Genomic DNA, 16,203 nt, shown 5'->3' with positions numbered 1-16,203 from the left:
ATATTCAGAATAAAATGAGAGATAAAGTGTAAATAGTCGACCAATCATGAATCTCTTTACAATTGTTAGATTCTGCTATTTATAGTTCTACAAATGCTACCGTTACATTCATCTTCAACGTTTTTCCCAATTGTAGGAGCTGTTGCCGGATTAATAGGGCACGCTCCCTATTAATTCGCTTGACCCGTTCCACTCTGAACCAATCTTCAGCTTTTCCTCTTCTTTCCGTCCTGATTCATAGATGATATAGTCTCATGGTTGGACTTGGTCTTCCTTGAGAATAGGACACGGTTATTGACTCATACAACTGCACTTTTTGTTTATCTTCTTAATCCACTTGTTTGAATGCCCCGCCAAGCTATTCCGTACTTACTATCAGGCTCTTCTTCCAGGATCTAATAGCCTGCTTATCCTGTAATACTCTTCATCTGCCAGATAGTAGTCACATTTGTCCGGCCCCTGGAGGTCTTAATCAGCCTAATAGGGTCAGGCTAAGTTAGAGTCAAACCAGGCTAAACTGGGCCTAACAGTATCAAACATATAGAATTCAAACTCAACTTATTCAAATGTTTTGATTGTGTTTTGCATATGTTATGTATCAAACATATCTATAAAAATTGCAGCTTTTGTATTTTTAAACAACTATATATATAAATCATGCTTAAGAGTTTACCTGTAAATAAAATAGGTTAAACTTTCTCAAATAATATTTTTTTAGGTTTAACTTCAAAGTATTTAAAATATAACATATAAAATTGTTAACTAAAAGTAATACTCCGTATTTAGCTAGTTATAATCAATATTTATACTTGACGTATACGTATTTTAATTGAAGATATTAAAGAAAAATGTAATGTTTTTTTTCTGTTTTTTCATGTCTTCTATAATACTATATTATTTAATAATCATTACTTTTGTTTTGATTATTCAAATGCATTCGCGATCACTGTGTACATACATACTCGTACACATACTTTTGTTATCAATACTTTTGTTATCACATTTTTTAAATCTATCAAAATCTCATATGTATTCATTTTTTCGCAAAATATTTTTTTTCATTACCACATAAAAACTTATCTCTTAGTAGTTTTATTTTAAGTTACATTTTTAAGAAATACTGCGACTATTCCAAATATATTTTTCTTAGGATTTAATTGACTCTTCCAAATATATTTTTCTTAGGATTTAATAGTCTAAGTTTTATAACTTTCTCAAAATATCTTTTTACGTAAACATAAAATATTATGAGACACTCACTTTAATCATCTCTACAAATCAAAATATTTCAATAAATATAATGAAAATTATACTCAATTTGAAGCATTTTTCGCAATAAACATAATTATTTACATTTTAGGATTTTTATCAAAATAAATTTTTAATAAATTTAGAATCAAATCACCGTAATTATGCAATGTAATTTTATAATAAAATTTATTAAGCTATAATTAATATTTTCTTTGAGATTTATACAAAGATTTATTATGTTTATATTTAATGTTCAAATTGTAATTAATACTTGTATTTAAAGGTTTGGTTGTGGCTGACACGCGTCATCCATACCGCTTCAACCCAGCTTTATATATATATATATATATATATATATATATATATATATATATATATATATATATATATAGGGCGATCCTCCGTACGAACTTGAGTTCAGTACGAACCGTACGAACTCACTTAAAAACTCCCCTGAATCGCGCAAAACCATAATCAACTGTGATTTCCTTCTTTCTCATTCTGATACGCCATTACCAGTTTACCACCATACCTGACTTCCGTCTCCCTGATCCAGTACAACCCCCACCGCCACCACCACCACCACACGTCGGAGGTGGTGCTATCCGCCGACGACAAGTGACGAGCCTTCATCAGCACTACAAGCTTATTACGTAAGTCCTCTCAATTTTTTTCCCCAAACCCTAATTTCCTAATTTTTTTCCCCAATTGTTGATATGCTTATGTTATTTTCACTTGATAAGTCCATAATGCTAATCGTAAATCCGATAGGTGAAATCAAAAACACTATTGATTTGAGTTGATAGCTTTTCGCAATTGATTTCGTATCGATTTCTGATTTCTTTACAAATATAATCAATTATGACACGGACTTTAAAGAAACGAAACTATTCAAAGATATTAAAGGAATGCATGATTTTCTTTTCAACTGTACCAAGACTTTGGCAGAAATGGTAAAGGGAGTGTTGAATAATTGAGGACTTGTGTTGTGTTCCCAACAATTTCAAAATCCTTAAATTTATACTGATGTTATACTTGTACACCTCAAAAATAGTCTATACCTGAGATGAAAAGGTAAAAAGAGGTGTCAAAAGTTGCACAGTTACTTCCTATAAATTGACTACAACCTCAGAAAGCTTCAACAATGTGGTCTAGAATTGGACGTGTTGTATCTCTTCTCTTGTCAGCCATGAGGACAAATAACAATTTATTAATTTTACTTGCTATTGTCGAGGCCAAAGTAAACCCGGTGATATGCTTAAGGTGGAGATCAGAAGGGTCTCTAATATATTGTTCCACAGTGTCCCTTACGGCATCTCACCAAATAGGACGGGCTATAGCTTAAGGAAATCACGGATAGCCAAGATTGGGATGCTGACACTTCTGAGAGAGGACTCTGTGTGTCCACCTCTTGCATGGTAATATGATTCCCCAAGCTTCAAGAGGCCGTAAGTATCAGCTAGGTCGCTTAATATTTGAGTTCTGTTGTTGCCTATGTTGCTCGCACTTGGTTAGAAGTATCCGATACGGGTTTGTGTTCAAGTGTCGGATTCGTGTATTTTATGATAAAAAATTCATGTTTGTCATTTTGTTGATAACTGATTGATACTCTCTTTCATGTTGCTTGATTGTAATGTAAGAGTTTACGATTTGCTTTTTCTCTGTGTTTGTCATTTTGTGGATAACTAGGATTTGAGCTAAATTTGTTTACTTAGATGTAAAATTGTGTGCTTCAGCGATTTAACTGGTTTACTTATAATTCCACTATATGTTGAGAGTGTTTTTTACTATTGTAGTGTTACTCTATTAGACAAGTGAGATATTTGGTCGACAAATTGTGTGATCGTATTTTAAAGGAGTGTATCTAGTGTGTTAGAGATGTGTATCTAACAAGGTAAAGGAGTGTATGTAGCAAAGTAAAGAAGTGTATCTAGCTTGTTAGAGATGTGTATCTCACAAGGTAAAAGAGTGTATCTAGCTTGTTAGAGATGTGTATCTTACAAGATAAAAGAGTGTATCTAGCATGTCATAGATGTGTATCTAACAATCTAAAGGAGTGTATCTAGCATGACAAATATGTGTATCTAGTAAGGTAAAGGAGTTTATCTATAAATATTGCATGTTGAGACAAATTAAACTGAGGCTTATAATCTTATTGCATGTGGTCGATAATTTTCATGATGGATGAAGTATTGGACTAAGGCAATCTGGTATCCTGGTGTTAGAAACTGATTATAAACTTAATCTTGGCCAGCACCGTTCAACATTCCTCTCTTTACCAGAGAACGCCCTAGCATCCCTTTCCAACCAAATGGAATACACAGCAGCAAGGAGACAGCTACGGATCCAACATGCTCTCCAATGCTTCCTCTTAGACTTGCAGGATATCCAATTCAGTGCACCCAAGGTAGTCCATCCTGCCCGTCTTCACACCCATCCATTCCTGCAGACCAACCCAAATCTGTCTAGAGAAAAAGCATGCAAGAATAGATACTTGTGACATTCTAAATCCCCCTGATATAGGTAACATCTGTTAACTATGGTCATACCTATGCTAGTTATGTTATCAACAGTGTATCTAGTTATATGGTGTTACTGACTCCATTTAGTGAATGAAGTCATGATTTGATATTGATTACCACTCATTTGTTTGAAATACTTTTTGTTCTCGCTCTTGCACATTAAGTTGTGATCCCTGTCTTTTTGAGTTGGCTTGATCGGCATGTCTTTGTTCGTCATAAGATGTTAGGGATTGCTTTCTTTGATGGTTTCCTTTCCGTCTAACTACCTCTTGATGAACTTTTTGTCTTCTGAAGCAATTAGTCTTTTACTCTTACCAGTCTTCTGTCTTCTAGGTTTCATTTTATTTGATTCAATTGAATGCTATGTGCTTATAGTTTTTTAATTAATATGGCCGATTTGGGAGATCGATGCAATGCCTGCCTCCCTTGTCTCTCCGATCCTGGTACCTTTTCTAAACCAATTTCTATTTTTATTTCTAATTTAATTAATACTCCCTCCGTCCCAATTTTATGGACTTTTTATTCTCCTTCAGGTCGGAGATCAACCTTATGTTTAAAGCTCTTGCTGGTCACCATTCACGCCATCTACTTTTCCATACTCTTTCTTGTCAACCCTACTCACCAACTCTTCGATAATGCTATTAATCACCCCTGGTATGCTATTTTCTCATTTGAGACCGTCTTAAGCTTAATACCACTTCTTCCAATGCTTTATGCTCGTAACTTTAAAGATCGTCTTAAGAAGACTAACTCTAATACCTTACTACATTTGCTTTCCTTCAGGTCTTTTGGATTCTATCTATTGCTTTTCATCATTACCTTGATCCAATACGTCATCACTGCCAACACTTCTCCGAGGTAACGACTATTACTTCGCTTTTTTTTGTGCTTTGACTAAATGATTGAATTTTAGATAATGTGATGATTAAATAGGTAATAATATAAGATCTTCACTATTTAATTTACTGTAATTGGGAAGGTGATAATTAATTTGAGATGAGGATAATGTGATTGGGATGGGGAAGCACATTTGAATTTTAACCTTGGTTTTCATCATTCGTATTTTGTAGCTATTGACGCAATGAGGGCTACTATTGAATCTGAATCCTTAGTTATGGCCTCTTATGTAAATTCAAAGTAAGTTGCTTCAACATGTTATAGTCATAGGCCATAGAGTACAAGAGAGGATTTCGATTCTTGTTGCTTAGCTTATAAATATTGCATGTTGAGAAAAATTAAACTAAATTTTTCTGTTGTCATAAACCATAATTCTGAATTGCTTGCACTACAGATAACAGTTGGATTCACCATCTTCGGGAAGGAGACGATATCTGACTTGAACATCCAAGAGATAGCATTAGAAGAGTAGAATGAAGTTATCCTTGTGGAACAAGCCTACAATAATAGTAGACTTGCAAACTGTCTTGTAAAGTTCTCAGTATGTTCATTTAATAGCCTCTCATGACCATTTTTAGTATACGATTTAGAAGTGACAAAAAAGAGGTTTTTGAAAGATTAGCGAAGAGAACGCTCTGAATGAATTTTGATTATTTCGGAAACCATTTCGACAAACTAGTAACAATACTTGGGTAGTTAGGTGCTTGAGCAACATAAGGAAATACAAAGAAGTACAACGATATGACTTATTGTTGGGATGATTTTCTGCGATAAAGCCCTTAAACAATTCACTAATATGAACTGCCTCACATACGGATCATATTATTACTGGATACACATGGTATTACTACCGGATACACAAATCGGTTTGTCTATCCAATAGCTATTATCCATCTACAAATTATTTTACCGAACAAAATATTTGAAAAATAGACTGTAGATGGCAACTTAACATTTCTTCTTCTTTAAGATCTAAACTATGACCCAAAAATAAACTTAACATTTCTGCTTCATTAAGATCTAAACTATGACCCAAAAATTAGCAAGAAAAGGTTCCTTGAGATGGGTGCCATCCAAACTAGCTAACATCAGGGTGTGTAGTTAATTAAGAAGCTCTCAATTTCCCTCTCCCTTTTTTTTTAGATTCATCCGTCTAACTCATTTGTTTCTTAGATAATTAAGACGAATGTAGTACTACCTCGTTGAGAAATCGAGGGTTAAATCATGAAGTGCAAATTAAATCTTGGAGAAGACCCAAATTGTACGTAAGACTCAGTAAAAGTAGCTACTTTATTGTGGTTTGCCATAATTTAATTTAATCAATTGATAAAACAAAGTAGAAAAAAAAGGCAAGACGAATGAATTATGGAATTCAGCAATTCTTTCATTCAGTAACAAAATTTCAGAACACCTTTCTCAACAGAATGTCAAAACTTTAGACCCAGTAACACAATATGAACTACCTCACAAACGTATGGTATTATTACTGGATACACATGGTATTACTACTGGATACACAAATCGGTTTGTGTATCCAAGAGCAATTTGGGTATCCGGTAGTAATACCATGTGTAACCGGGCTGATATTTAGTGTATCCACCGCTCCACCATGATCCACCAAGCCCACCACAACCGCTCAACACCATACAACCACCATCAGCCACTGAACCACCTGCCAACCATCTCACGATCACCACCAGCCACCACATCACCTCCGCCTCTCCGACCACCGCCAACTCATCACACCCAAGCCCCACCATCCAACGACCAGAGACCCACGACCAACCCAGATAAGCCAAACCTTGACCCCATACCCACCGCTCCACGACTGGCCTAGATTCAAAGCTCGATCCAAACCTGCAACTTACCTCACGCCTCAACGAGATCCTAAGCGTGACCCTAAACGCAGTAAATGGCGAGATGAAACGATAATGTGAAGCATGAAAGAAATAAATGAAATAAGAACGGGGTTAACTAAGTTGAATGCCGACATCGCTGGTGGATTAAGTGGTTGCAGTGAGGTTGTCGGCGTTTTCTGACTGTGATTTGTGGTCCGGCGTCGCCGAACGGAGGTATATGTGTCGAGGTGACAGGGAAAATGGTTATTGGGAATAATTAATGTCAGAGACTTGGGAGTGTATACAGTATAGGTGAGGTGAGAGAATGTCAGCGCGTGTAACTTTGTTTTGGTTTTTAGGTCAGTTCGTACAGTTCGCACCCTAATTTAGTTCGTACGAGATCATGATTATATATATATATATATATATATTCTTGTCACGTTACGGTTTTTACCTTATCCCATCAGCCATGTTTTAGACTACGCAAATTGTTTAATAAGACTGTCTCTTAGCATAAAACCAGTCCATTAACTAAGCCCACATAAAACAAATTAATAGAGTACTCCGTACTACCTAATACTAATAAGGAAAACACTACTTTCGGAATGGACACATCCAAAGTCCCCGCCATGATGCCAACATCCAAAGTCCCCGCCATGATGCCGGCAACCAACATGAGTAAACAAATAGAGTACTCCGTACAACTAAAATCTTCACGAAAATAGGAAACCAACATCCAAAGTCCCCGCCATCGGCAACGATAGCCTTTAGTCCAGAACGACAACGCGCAACCCACCGCAACCTCTTCACAATCATTTAACTCAAACCATGATTTTTTAAAGTACAATTTTAAGTTTTTAAACTAAATTTAGTAGTCATTAAACTAAAACCTTGCTTAACATAAATAAAGAAAATAAACAAAATAGAAACCTTGAGATTTCATCGCTTTTATATGAGTTTTCAAATTAAAATTGCGAGTTTTGAAATTAGAAATATAAGATGATTAAAGGGAAGTTAAACAAAATTTCAACTCATAAAACCCATAGTTTTCAACTTAAAACTCAAAGTTTTCCATTTAAAACTCATAATTTCCACCTTAAAATTCAAAGTTTTCCATTTAAAAACACAAGTATTCAACTTTAAAACTGGAAATTTGACAATAAATACGAAACCTAGTTCTGATAGTCGGCGTCGAAGAGTCGCCGGCAATGAATGTCGGGATCTTCACCTTTGAGTTTTAATTGATTGGGGGAGGGATAGATCATAAACGGCAAAAGGGAGTTGACAGGAAGGACAACGGTGAAGGTGGCGAGGATGCAATTTGTTGTAGCAGTAGAGGAGGTGGTTTTGGCGATGTCGTTGGCTGCGAATGGACATGGAGCAGTTGGCAAGAAAGGGTAGTGTAGCACTGCAGCGTAGGGGTTTTGTATTTTTCTTTAATTTCATTTTGGTTTATCATTTATTTATTGGGCTAATCTTCTCTATTGGGTCCGTCTTATGCTATAGGACGGTCCTATAGAAGAGTTGCTGTTTAGACTATGCATACAAATGTATTGGGGACATTTATTGGGAAGATTTTACGACATCGTGATTCTTATCTTTAGTTCTTGCTACATTGCAGGGTCTAAACATTTTTCGTTTTGCCAACCGAATACCACTTTTGTTCGAGCAAGGTGCTGATGTGATCACAAGGACAGCAGTAAAGAGGATCGAGTAAATATTAATTTTCACCTTGTTGGCTTCCTCCATAGATTTTGGTGAAAGAAAGCAAACCGGCTACTGTTGCACTTCTTTTTATTGTGAAGTGCAAATCATTTGATGCAATTCTTGTTATTTCTGGACGTAATTTTCATATAGGGTCATCTGGATCTGATGTCCTAAAACGGGGGTAAGATTATATACATTTTTTTGCTTGAAAACGCCATTGGTGACTGTTTTATCTTTTCTTTGTTCAATCATAGTGTAGTTAATCAAATACGGTTTGATTTGGTTGTTCTTTCAAAATTGGTCCTTGCAGGTGGACTATGAAATGGCATTGGAATATGGAACACAGATTGGAGTGAGCGAAGAACCTAGATATAATATGTATTTACAATCATTAGATTTGAAAACTAACTTCATCGATCTACATAGTCCAACTTTCGTTATCAGACTTTTCAAATACTAGTCCAACTTTCGTCATCGATCTACATAGTCCAACTTTCGTTATCAGTAGATGATAGGTTAGTACTATAGTAGCACTTTCTGAAAGAAAAGGCGTTGTTTGGACAAAACAAGCTCAAGTTTTAGTTGTACTGATTTCATCCAGCAGACAACTAACCACACGTAAATAGCAAAAGTGTGGTTGGGATTTGTGGTTGAGCTATATGGTCATGCTTGTCAGCCCATGTTCAAAAACAAAGTGGGTATCTATAGATACCTCATTTCTACACCTCCCGCCAACCACCCAGTGATGATTGGGCCGCATGTTTGGTACGCGGAACTATTTATGACAGTTCGTAAGTTTATCGTCAACTGATAGCTCAAATACTTATGTCTACCCCTTGGTCGTTATCTACGTGCCGATGCGGTCGTTTTGACAGTAATTAGAGTTTATTTGGAGTCCGGGTCAAAAACCGCTTCATTTTCTAATAACCGTTTAAAATGCCGAGTCGGGATGTCCTAGAATATTCCAGATATTTATTCCATAAATTAAATTTATATCTTTTGGCAAAATATATCCCGAAAATCTTATTTTAAGAAATAAGTTGAGATCCACAGCGATTCCATAAAAGAAACACGGAATTCTTTCTTCCGCAGCAGGAAACCACTGGGGAAATGACGCAGCAGATGCTGCGCCTCTTCCAAGGGTTGCAGCAGCTGCTGCGCCCAGCTCATTTCTGCATGTTTTCAGATTTTTCCGTGATTTGTTTCCAAAGTTTGAGTCATTCCATAACTCTCCATATTTTTTAGTATAAATAGGGAAATTCGTTCCACATATTTTTCATACGAGTGCCCGCCCTTCTCTTCTCCCTTTGCATTCTAAGACCATGCTCTAAGCTTTTGACGTCTACGTGCTTGATCAATCGACCACGTAAGCCCAGATCATTCTGAGTACCAGTTACGTTGCATGACCGACCAATTTAACCACTACACATCAATCAACTTAATCTAAATCCTCTTACGAGGGCACTTTTGTAACACCCTCATATACCGAGTAGCCTTAACAAGACCTCACCTAGCATATAAAGGCGTTACCAACTCGGTTACCCGAGGCAAGTAATGATCAAAAGTCGATAAAAGAACATTTATAAATATTACAAGTGATTAAACCAAAACTATTGATACAGAAAATACAACTCGACAGTCTTAGGTGAACTATCCTTTGACGTAACTTGTGAAAGATCCAGCCCTATCAAGACTCCAGCCAACTTCCAAGATATCACCTGAAAGACCGACTGCTCACCATAAAAGATCACGGCAGACACAACAGAAACAAACAATAGACAAAACCATACAAGGTCAGTAACTGAGGCAACACATCAACAACCACAGACACTACACAAGTACACAAAACACATACACACCACATCTCCGATCAATCACCGTCACCGACTGTCCACTGGACCAGTCCTGCCAGTGGGGGACCGCAGTCGTTCCCACCTAAGCCCCGCTCATCATACTGAGCGATAACCCTGTCCCATTAATGTGCACATCCCCTCCCGTGGCGGGTTTCACGGAGGGCGAAACTAGGGCGTGAAGCCACTCCCGCAAGTGCCCCACTCAGCCGAGGACGCACCTCGAGAACCATAGATAATCATTCACAATCAGCTGCACCCCAACAACAACAAACGAAACAACACAACACCAACCGATTACCATAATCAATCAACCAAACTGACACTACAATCAACACAACAACCGACACACTAAACAACCAACAGAAACTGAGTAAGCGAACCTACCTTTAGCCAACCGCAACGATTCCTTGATCAATCACATGACATCAACCAAGCAAGCAAAACCCCTATACAAACAGTACAAACACCTATTACTATCGCTACCACCCTACAAGAAACAACAACGACAAAGATGATGATGATGACATACCTACGCATCGCATATCGACGTCAAGACCGCTACCCGACTCAAGCAACCTACCCCCAAGGCATAAGCATTCTCAAAGGCTCCCATGGAAGGAATTATAGTGAAGGAAATGAGGTAAGGCGACATCTAGGTCTGAAGGAAGGAGGCAGAAATGAATTGTGATTCTATCAAAACACAATTATAAACCCTCACTGAAAGACGCTACTCGATCGAGTAACCAACTCACTCGATCGAGTGGCTCCTACTCGATCGAGTACCCAAGCTCGAGTAGCCTCGACTAGATCGAGTACCACTCGTCCCAAGGTCTATCACAATACGAGACACCGCTTGTACGAATTCCCAAACGCTACAACACGCCTCTAAGGTCGGTAAACGTCGGTCAACAGGTCCCTAAAAGGACGGGTATTACAGTCTTCCCCCCTTAGAAATAACTTCGTCCCCGAAGTTCGACTCATCCTCCCCCAAACCACACGACAAGAAACCAAGGTCGACACCACCGTTTACCCGACACAGGTCAACAACTCTCTAAAAGTATTATCCCACTACGTATGTCCATCAAACATCATCATCATCATCAATTGTTCAACACACACCACACACTCAAGTCTCGAAGAACCACTACTTGAATTACCGAACACACAACTTGCACCAACTCGACCATCGCTTGTCCTGCTACACCGAATTATGCAGACATACCTGAACGCAATTACCGGGCTATGCTATCACTGGCCAACAATTACCAACACAAAACATGCAACACAACGGTCCTATCATAGATTCACAACAATGTATGATTCATAGCCACACAACGCAAAACTACTGATGACAACCCCGCTGCTGCTCATGACATCATATTCTCATGATAACATAACGAATGATTACTGAAAATAAGGTATAACGACATGCCATTTTGTTCGACAATTATTCACTCTCACTCAATTATACAATTCCCACAACAAAACTATTAAAACAATTATAAACGCATACTTTAAATGTAATAAGATACTATAAAACATCACAAACATAATGCAAAATTGTGATAATTACGGCATTTTTCCTTTGCGACATTACTCTTCCTCTCTAAAAAGGAACGTCGTCCCCGAAGTTCACCATCAAACGACTTCTTGTCCCTTAACCCGACACCTATTGCATTTTATTGACATTACTCATAAACCATCACTAACATCGATTCATATACATACGGTACTTTACTAATGGACACTATGCGATCACAACCCATACAAGCGTAAACCATTAGAATTACACACTACTTCACGGATACATACATATATAGATATATCTTGTGACAAACTAGCAGCTTCTCAATAACTTTATATAATACAACCGCACGGAAGAAGTGGGAGTATTAGAAACGTATTATTCGACCAAACTACGACAGACGGTAGGTGCATGAAGCTTACATGGTAACACAAATGCTACTAAGACTGCGTGAATTACTCAAGTCCCTATCCACCCATGATATCCGACACCACATAACCATTACTCATACGCTATAGATATGTACATATGAAACTATGAACTTAAACAACATCACTCGCATGCCAAGTTTCCGCAACAATATGTGTCATTGTCCCGTCACACCTATATCTCACAAATTTCACTTATAACTCAAGCACAAGTCAAAACGTGACTAATAATGAGACTAAAACATGCTACGAACCATCAACAACCATGGCTACTATCGAAACATCCAAAAATAAAAGCATTCAAACAATTTAAATCTCGAAAAGTGCCTGTAACAATGACACTCGATCGAGTTGGTCAGGCACTCGATCGAGCTGGCTCTACTCGATCGAGTATCTTAGCTACTCGATCGAGTAGCCCGAGATCAGAATACCCCTCCAATAGACACACCTGTAGCTACTAGATCGAGTGAGGGGCACTCGATCGAGTTGTTATAGGTCAAGAATTGCCCTGAAGTCCAAACACAAGCTATATAATCAGATAACTACGAGTCAGGATGATAACCCGGCCAAAAATCCTGTAACGCAAGTCCAGAAATAAGCAAGTACGGCCTTATGGCCACCGATACAAACCAAGTTCGAAAGAAAAGTACTAACCGAAACAACTAATATCCATCATAACCTACAAACATAACAGAAAGAAACGGAGTATCACCCCTCCTGCTGCTGCTCGTCCATCACGGCATCCTCATGTCCACCACCACCCGAAGTGCCTGATCCTGACGCACCAAGACCCGCATCACCACCGACTCCAGCATATGGTCTCACGTACCAAGGGGTCAAACCACCGTAAGGGTACGACTTAGGCTCTCCCCAAGTAGACATGTCCACCCCACAAGAGTGGAAAACCCCGCTGCTGTCCCCGAATCCCCTCCACCAAACCGGATGAGGTCGCGAAGTCCCAATACCCTCAACATACGCCATCTCATGCAAGTTCCGGATCGTCAAGGTAAAGGACACTCTCTCGGCCAAGTAGCTCTCACGCATCTCCAGGGTATCAAAAGAAGGGTAAACAGGAAACGGATACTGTGGTGGTACTGGCTGTGGTGGCTGTGTCTCAGCCACTCTCTCTCGCACTCAGCGTGGCCCTCTCCCCATCCTAGGTCGATCCTCCTCAGCTCTCACGTTTTCCCCCTTCCTCGGCTCAGGCATGACTCGGAGGATCTCCGGGTCGATGAAATATGTCTGCCTCGCAGGACAGACAACCTCCTCCTCCTCCTCGTCAGAATCGGCAGATATAACTGCCGCAGGTAAAGGCTCTGTCGGTGGGAGGTGCTCAGGAGCTGGTATCTTCATCCAACTCATGCCCCACACCCTCCACGCTAAACTGCCATCCTCCAAGGTTCTCAACCATTTCAAGGCGAGGAAGTAAACTCTGTCCAAGGTAAGCACCGGGGTGGCTAAAGGGGTGTAGGCCGAAGAAGCCTCAAAGGAAGTTAGCTTCTCAGCTAACCGTGTGGCAATGGCACCACAACTCAGGATCCTAGTGTCAGACGAGGCCATCAAAGCTAGAGTGGCACACACTATGGCGGGAGCACTAAAGGTCACTCTCTCAGTCCGCTCGGGGTTAAGGTGCGCCATCAGAAGCATCAACTCATGTGAGTTCAACTTACTCACATCCGATCTCTCGTAGAGAAGACACGACAAAGCACGAAGAAATATCTTCAAAATAACATGTTGCACATCATTGATCAACATTTTACTAGCAGTGGGAGCTGATTTCCTGGTGATACAAGGCATAAGACTGCAAACCCCACACTCGGTCGGTATGTCACGAAGGGCTCCCTTGGCAGGCTTAGCCAAGCCAAGGTGAGAAGCAACCAAGTCCATGGTCAAGACAAAGCTGGTATTCATGAAACGGAACTCCACCGTTTGTTCCACCGGCTCGTATTTAAACGAGCTCATGAACTCGAGGGTTAGAAAGGCATACGAATGCTTTCTATCAAAACACGATTATAAACTCTCACTGAAAAGACGCTACTCGATCGAGTAACTAACTCACTCGATCGAATGGCCCCTACTCGATCGAGTACCCAAGCTACTCGATCGAGTAGCCTCGACTAGATCGAGTACCACTCATCCCAAGGTCTATCACAACACGAGACACCGCTTGTACGAATTCCCAAAGGCTACAACACGCCTCTAAGGTCAGTCAACGTCGGTCAATGGGTCCCTAAAAAGATGGGTATTACAACTTTCTACATACATTCTGTGGGATTTATCTGTATTCATCCCTTTGAATTTAAGGACTATAACGAATATATCATGATGAATGCTAGTCATAAAATTAAATTACATAAACAAAAGGGTAAAGAGAATTAGAAATAACCTTCGGTCCTAGCTAATTCGGCCTATGAACAATATCACAATGATATTCTCCTATCAGTTGCACCCAAGATGCTCCGAGAAATACTCCTCGAAATTGCTAGAATGAGATCCCCAATTTTCTGTAAATATTAGGGTTTTTGTGTGATTTTCTGATGAGAGAAATGATGAGCAAAACTAGGTTAAAATTAGGTTAGAAAAATAATGATCTACCATACCCTTATAAAACCGAGTATAAGGTGTAATAGGGTAGATATTTCCCTTCCAAATTTTCGGCCCATATACCGAAATTAAGAGAGTTAATTTCTCTTTTTTTCGGTTATTCCAAAAATGTATAAAATGTGTAAATTGTCATCTAGTGAGGATCGAACCCATGACCTCTTGGTTTGAGTACCCTCACTATTACCACTATGACACATTCATCTTGTTGATATTAAATATAACCGATTACATTTAATTACGAATTAACAGATTAATTCGTCCAAGCTAACATTACATACATTTAATTAAATATAACTTATTATATTCAATTTACGAATTGACAGTTAATTCGTCTCAACTAATATTATTTAATCTTCATTAATTAATTGTCTCATCAACACATTGACTAACTGTTTAGTCATATAAGGCATCAATGTTATTATATTTCTATAACCACATCTCTCAAACACATCCTATAGTTGTGACCTTTAGGGATCAGTTGATCACCGCCATCTGTATGATAATAACGTCAAACTTTCTAGCAAGCCAACCATTATTAGGTAATCGTTAATCAACTGATTAAATATACGAAGTATACCCTTGTGAACCTGTAAGAGATTTACAAATGTTATCACACTAATTTGTGGAGGACACAAGCTCCAACAAAGTCCCACTTGTCCTCACAAGTGTATGTGCGATAACCGATTCTCATATCCTAAAATTTCTCCCACTCAATGTAAAACAATTTACAAATCCGTATTCACAAAGGTCGTATTTTACAAGCGATCATTATCAAGAGTGGTTTCCCCGACTAGAGAGTAACTTAACTGATAAACGAATCAACATTCGAGCATGGCCATGCATTTCAGTTACAACTCCTCGAGTGGCCCTGAGAAATAACTATACCTGATAAAGGTTGGATATTTTTCTCAACTCGAATCCTGCAGATGTAAGCACAATATGAAATGACCCAGAAAAAATCTACTTAGCCTTCAGTTACGGCAGACCGTGAGAAAGAAACCAAAGTCACCCAAAAACTGCCTTAATCTCAAGAGACAGTCGATAGTCAAAAGAATCGACTCTAGGAACACAATGGATGTCCTATCCACGACCTGGCACCGAATGTTTTTAAACATTTAGGACTCCATTACGTTGTCACAAAAATTTGTCCTACGAGGTATCGTTATAATCTCGCATTTGTGATCGATCAGTCAACAGTTTGACTTATGGCTCATTGAACCCACCATTAATCGACTGCACAATATAATAGCCAGAGTTATCAGCTCTTGTAGGCGATTACGGACCAAACAAAATATAATGTAATTCAGTTCACTTTGTGGCGTTCAAAGTTGTCAGTACAATCCACATGAAAAACAAAATATTATATTAATACGATGAAGTTATAAATAGTATATGAAAAAGATAATGTATCAAATTCATAATCAACTATTACAACTCAGGAACATGTTTAATTCTCATGGAAATAACGTGCCCTCCATGCTTATCATACTTCAATGGCTCAGTAGTAGAATCTGCTACAACTTCCTGTTTGGAACTATTCCAGCTGACCGCAGCACCATTAAGAGTAAGAACGAATCT

The 16,203-nt window shown here is 38.6% G+C and overlaps 1 long non-coding RNA gene and 1 pseudogene across 4 annotated transcripts; both read left to right on the top strand.

Annotated features, from left to right (window-relative positions):
• LOC141630749 (DNA topoisomerase 6 subunit B-like) overlaps positions 1 to 8,571 on the top strand; it is a 49,208-nt pseudogene extending 40,637 nt beyond the window's left edge.
• On the top strand, positions 1,690 to 5,352 carry LOC141627003 (uncharacterized). Of its 4 annotated transcripts, none has more exons than XR_012536565.1 (7): positions 1,690 to 1,904; positions 2,553 to 2,669; positions 3,506 to 4,216; positions 4,307 to 4,427; positions 4,557 to 4,631; positions 4,844 to 4,910; positions 5,065 to 5,352. It is a non-coding gene; the product is annotated as an uncharacterized LOC141627003 (long non-coding RNA). The 4 variants fall into 4 exon arrangements; XR_012536562.1 differs by having other exon boundaries at positions 2,553 to 2,699; XR_012536564.1 differs by having other exon boundaries at positions 2,553 to 2,699; positions 3,442 to 4,216.
• Positions 8,572 to 16,203: the final 7,632 nt, after the last annotated feature.

Source organism: Silene latifolia, chromosome Y (assembly GCF_048544455.1).
Source record: "Silene latifolia isolate original U9 population chromosome Y, ASM4854445v1, whole genome shotgun sequence".
Classification (NCBI taxonomy): Eukaryota; Viridiplantae; Streptophyta; class Magnoliopsida; order Caryophyllales; family Caryophyllaceae; genus Silene; species Silene latifolia.
This window is presented reverse-complemented; position numbering and strand designations above follow the sequence as displayed.